At 42.3% G+C, this 6,000-nt stretch overlaps 1 protein-coding gene across 6 annotated transcripts in view; it reads left to right on the forward strand.

Annotated features, from left to right (window-relative positions):
• LOC146170977 (uncharacterized) overlaps positions 1 to 5,777 on the forward strand; it is a 39,172-nt gene extending 33,395 nt beyond the window's left edge. For 3 of the 6 annotated variants that reach the window (XM_084586626.1, XM_084586627.1, XM_084586631.1), the window contains exon 16: positions 1,516 to 1,744. The gene's annotated coding sequence lies outside the window, so the exon portion shown is untranslated. Of the gene's footprint in view, positions 1 to 55; positions 322 to 1,515; positions 1,745 to 5,003 lie in introns of those variants that run through there. The other 3 variants (XM_084586628.1, XM_084586629.1, XM_084586630.1) reach the window with 3 other exon arrangements.
• Positions 5,778 to 6,000: the final 223 nt, after the last annotated feature.

Consider the following 6,000-nt stretch of genomic DNA (forward strand, 5'->3'; position numbering starts at 1 on the left):
TAGCACAAGTTATAAAGATCTTGGTTGGCAGTGTAATGTCTCTGCTTTTTACTAGGCGGTCAAGGCTAGCCATGGCTCTCTTTCCCAGAAGCTGGAGTCTCCTAATTTCATGGCTGCAGTCTTCTTCCGGGGACATCTTGGAGCCCAAGAAGAGAAAATCTGTCACAGCTTCCACTTCTTGTCCCTTGATGCTCCAGGACGTGATAGGACAAGACGCCATGATCTTTGTCTTTTTAATGTTCAGTTTAAGCCCAAACCTCTCACTCTCTTCTTGTACGCGCATCAGAAGTCTCTTGAGTTCCACTTCACTTTCTGCCATTAAAGTGGTATCATCCGCATATCTAAGGTTGTTATGTTTCCCAGCAATCTTCACTCCAGCTGAAGACTCGTTCAGACCGGCCTTCCTCGTGATGCACTCAGCATATAAGTTAAATAGGCAGGGCGACAGTATGCAGCCTGTTATCACTGCTACTAACTGTTTATATTTTTGCTTCGTAGCTGCTACAGAGCATACATTTCCTGCTCTATTACTGCTCCAAAACACATATTTTACTGCTCCAGGAGCTGCTCCAAAGCCTATTTTAGGCATCCTGAGGTCAACATTGGATGTTGGCTGTAATACGGTGGTCTGACGTGGCCTATTCAACTTTGTCAATTACCTGCCTAGTGTTATGTCATATTTTCTGGATGGCCACAGAGCACAATGGACCATAGGGAAGACCTTTTCCCAGTTGTCCCCTGTGTGTAGGTGACCCAGGAGGGCCAAGATAGAAGCACAGTGCTAACTTATATGTACACTCGGCAGCTCAAAACAGTATTGTCTTGAAGGAAACAATGTTAAAAAATTAATTGCAAAGTACTGGTCCACAGCACACACACAAACACAAAGAAAAAAAATTAGCAAAAAAGAAAGAAAGGGTCAGTAGTGTTTATTGCACTACATATTGGCTAATAATCATCTATTCACTCAACGCCTACAAGGATGTTCGTTTCGACACATCTCGTGTTTGATAAAACAAAACAATGGAGGACTTATTTTCCTTTGAAAAATGAGCAACAGTGTTGCATTACTAAAAGCAAGAAGAAACGATACCTATGTCATCGGTGTTTTACTTGTACTTACTTTTGCACTTCACGACTGGCACTCTCATTAAAGTAAAATATTTTAAGATAAATAGAAAATGATTATATATGAATACTGCTAACGTAACCAAACCGTTAATAATCAAAGCATGACTTATGATAAAACACCTGTGTTGTTTGCTAGCTATTACTCAACAACAAAAGCACACAAAAAGCGGTGTGTAAATAAAAAGTAAACAAAGAAATTGTTATTCTTTTTGGTAGAAACTCCTCCCCCCCCCTCGAAGAAAAATATAGTCTTGGGACAGCCACTGCTCAAAAGGCAGTGCCCCAAAAGTTATCCAAGTGGCCACATGTTACCTAGGTCAATCACAGATTCGATCCATCATTCAGTGCTGAAGTGTGCATATGTCTTGTCCATCCCTTCTACAGCATCCGTTTGCACTGCCACATTCAGGATGAAGAACCAACAAGTCTGCACTCAGAATTCACACAAACTAATAGGGGAGACCATAGTGCAGAAAAGTGCAAGGACAAGAAAGCTGCTTCGCAAGTTTCATTCACTGCTGTTTGATGAGAAACACGGAACCTCGGCAGAAGCTGTAGTGCTGGAGAAGTAGAACAGTTGCTGTGTGGTATAAACGGTGACCTTTAAATAAAATCTGAGTTGATATCTCATTTCATCTACTTTATTTACATTGTGCCTCACGTTTCAGCACTAAAGGTGCGGCACTCATGCACCAGCTAGCCTGCAAAGATATTTTTGCAAGATGTATGCGTTGCTTATAAGAGTATGCATATACCCCGTGCCCTTTTGTGCAGTAAAATGGGGCGGGACATATGCACATTTTATAATGCAATTCATACATCGGTGAAAAATATGGGGACCCTCAGGAGAAGGTGTGGTTGCTGGTGAAGACAAGCGCCAGCAGTAATACCTACTACAAAACTCTATAAACTCTACAACAAGGAACACTAGTGAAGTATACATCACTGTAACCTCTTAAAGAAACACTGTTAAGGACACTCAAGTGTCCCCTAATTTTTTTCAGTTCTGACAGCTTCATTCGTTCCCCTGTCCAGTCATGTTCTGCTTTTGCATAACACTGTGGTGTTTTTAACTTCAAGGCTCGAGTTGCACCATTCCCAAATGCGTTCAAAAATATGCTGCCCACTATTAAGGTACCTCCCTGCCTTGGTGAGATACTATTTACTTGAGGCCAGCGTTATGGAATAAATGACCCCTTGTGTGCAATGCTATGAAGCACTGTTGGAGTCACTGAGCATGCGATGGCTGCCGTCTCAGTGTCTACTCTCCTGCAGATTCTGGAAAGCTTATCAGGTGCAGAAAAAGGATCTTCACTCTACCCCTGCTGCTGCCAACTTTCTTGAGGCTGTGAAAGAGCCCCTGAAGATGCACGATAACTGCTACTTTCTCTCTCTCTTTTTTCTCTGACCACTTTTCTCAGTTTACTGGCTTGTCTGTCCACCCTTTTTACCAGGTGTTCAACAACTGACACTGAGAGTGAAGGCTGGTATCCTGCTCTAGAGAGGCACTGCATCATTGAGAGTGATGATATTAAACTACAATTTCACAATTTCTCTCTAGCCTGCTCGCAGTGCACAGACTGGAAGGGCAGCAAGGATTGCCTCTGTTGCCCCTGGGCTGAAGGGCTCAGTTTTTGAGTCCCTTTGAAAAATGTAGTGTTGTCTAAAAACCTCACTAAATTATTTTACGATACTTCGTGTGTCAGTACTAGCTGTTTGAGGCACTTAGGAAACATAAAAACATACCTATCTTGCTTAAGCAGAAAAACATTTCGTGCCATAGTCAACGAAAACTATAAATCATTTACAAGTCTAAACGCATTTAGTCACTAAGGTGTGGTGCTCAATTGGCGACTACGGTGAACAATAGTGAAACTACAAACTAAATGTGATGGTGGAAGGCAGCTGTAAGTTATAGTGAAAGAGTGCTGTTAAGAGATTGTTGGTATATGAATGACTCGAAGCTGCATTAAATGAAGCAACAGGTAGGGTGCCTCAGTAGCCAGCTGCTTTCAAGGAGTAAACACTGCTCTCTCTGGCAAGCATGTTGGCTCCCACACTCGATCCTGTTTGGCTGCACCGACCACTGTGCATTGGTGGGCTGTTCGTGGTGTGGTGTGGTGGACAGCAAAAAACTACTGCTGTCGCGCAGAATTCCACAAATTTGGTGTTCTACCAAGATGGGATAGTACCGGAGATTATTGAAATAAATCGGAATTAGTTACATTAAAATATACTGTTTTCTAGGTCATCTGCTAGAAACTCTGCACCTTATGAGCATTCATACTTTTGGGCAATGCAAGTAGCATATTCTTTGGCGGTTCATTGACGTCAACGCCAAAAAATACTGCAAAGCTGCACCTTCTCACTGGTCTGCAAGAAAATGTAGAAATGAGGAAAAAGAAGTCGTTTCAGTGGTGTGGTGAGCACAGCGTCAAAAAAATTTGATGTTTTATTTTATGGCGACATGTCCTAGAGGCTGTTCTGCTTGTGCTGACAGCAGCGGGAATGAGTTGCCTAGATGGACGAATGTGGACTATTGGAACTTGGTTTTTGGTGGAAGCTAGGAAGGTCGCCCTTGATCGTCTGACTTAGCGAATGCCACGGTTACACTGCCCATAGGTCAGTCTTGGGTAGCTCATCCCTCACGGCTGTTGCAGTTTGTTGGGACAAGTTGCTGTTTCTTGGTATTTGTCTGTGCTTCCATGATGACCTTCACTGCTCACGCTCAAGGAGTTTACTACGCAGCACTGTGAATGTGTCAACAAACGCCGCTAAATATGTCTGTACAGGAAGTTACTGGTGCGAGACAGTTATAGTTATTGATAATGGGTTTGGCCTTTCCTTTGAGTCAGCTTAAACACTGCAGGCATAGGCTGTGCCTTAGCATACCTGGGCTTTTGATCCAAAGGTAAATGTGTAAAAAGTCAACTGTGCAGAAACTTATCATTTGCAGCTCAAGTTCCGTGCTACTGATGTAGCCATGGAACTGGCCTGGTGAACGGTTTTCATGTTCATACTAGTGTGGCATCATTTTACGCAATTTGGCAACTTTGTGCTCTATATTCCGAATAGAAAGAAAAGAAAAGCATTAGTGACCACAGTCAGTTCTCAGTGCCCTCCCCTAGTTGCAGTGTAAATTAACCAAGTAAGCCAAGCCTTTTCGGTATTTGGCCCAAAAGCATAATAAGCTAGCAGAGTCTTAACTGTGGTGGCGAAAGCAATGTCACTTGAGAAAAAAAACGGCTAGTATTGCACGAATTTGCACAGTCCCTTGATTCTGCATGCAATGAATTGTTATAATTGTTTATTCAACGATGTAATGAACTAAGCCGAGCTGTTGCCAGGTAAAAAAAAAAGACTATTTATGAGTTGTGCTTGTGACAAATTCCCTTTCTGAGACGGTCATTTTGCCTTATTTTTCGTTGTTACTTCATAATTTGGCTAAAATGGTATTCAACACACTGTGACAGGCCATTGGAATAATTAATTTGATTTGGTAGCACAGTTTTAGCACCCTTTCTGCATTTGGCAAAGTATGCTTTCATTGCTCTGTGGGAAAATTAATCTGCAAAAGTCATGTGCCTGTTACTAGCTGGATTGATTGGGTTAACAATATTCTAAAGTTACCTGCAAGTACACATTGTGTACTTATTCATCCATTCTTGTATCATTTTTTTCTGTAAATGTCTTCTAGCTTACGCTTGATATATCCTGTTCTCATGCATATTCAAGGAAGAAAGGGGGGTACAATGCACAGTTGCCATTTGAATTTGAGCGTGTATACACTGTTCGTCTCTCCAGCACTACTTCAATGCTGTCACCGTGAACTGTTGTACACTTTTGCAAAACACATGGTACATTTGTTTCAGGCTGTACATCGTACCGGCCCATTCTTCATGCAGCTGCGCAAAGCCTGCAAAGGCCATATTGCAACATGTTCAGAAGCCCTTCTGAGAGTCCTGCAAAGCCATCAGATTTGGATTTGGGATCTGAAAGCCCTCCGCTAAAAGCCTCAACTTCTTTTCTCTGAGAGACCCTCCGAGACACAGCAACAGCACAAAAGGAACAATGATGAAAGACACAGGCAAACCATGCAAACAAACACAACTGGTTATAACTAAAAACAATGGGAAATGTTTAGTTATTCTGGGCCATTGAGTATTCTGTAGAATTAATGTTTTCAACTCGTTGGCCGAGCACGCTCATCAGACATATCACTTCAGTGGCCGACTCACGAGCTGCTCGGAGCACCCTCTTCAAAAATACTGGCAGAGCAAGCATGAAATGCTGATTATAGCATGATTATAGTTACATTAATGCTTTGTGCTCTTCAAACTGCACAGTACTGGGAAAGAACTATCAGTATTATAAAGGAAGCGAAGATAATGGAAAAACACACAGCCAGCACTGATTGCCAAGGACATGGCTTAATTGAGTACTGTGGGGTTTGGAGGGACTGGCTGAACACACTCACGCCGGGGAGCCAGCCACCAAGGAGTACCAGAGCGATGGTGTACAAAGCAACTGGCACCTGAGAAGGTGACAGTGGTTGCTGGTATGTAACATTACTCTGTTAAAACTTGTGGACATTAATTTTCCCTCCTTCATTTCTTCCTTGCTTTTTCGCAGAAACATTCACATTCTAGGGGTTCAAGACTAGTGTGTGTCCATGTCAGCTAGGTGAATGGTAATTAACTATTTGTTCATCCAGGACCCAATCCAACCTGGAGGATTTCATTAACTACACAGTCAACATCCAATAAAGTGTGGATAAATGTTTTGAAGTACAGTGTGTTCCACAATTGTATGCGCCCCGTAGAATACTTCTCCTTGTAAAACTGATGCATTGTTCGAGCTCAAATTTCG

The sequence above is a fragment of the Amblyomma maculatum genome, unplaced genomic scaffold, assembly GCF_055883805.1.
Source record: "Amblyomma maculatum isolate TAMU_Amacu unplaced genomic scaffold, ASM5588380v1 scaffold_24, whole genome shotgun sequence".
NCBI classification, from domain to species: Eukaryota; Metazoa; Arthropoda; class Arachnida; order Ixodida; family Ixodidae; genus Amblyomma; species Amblyomma maculatum.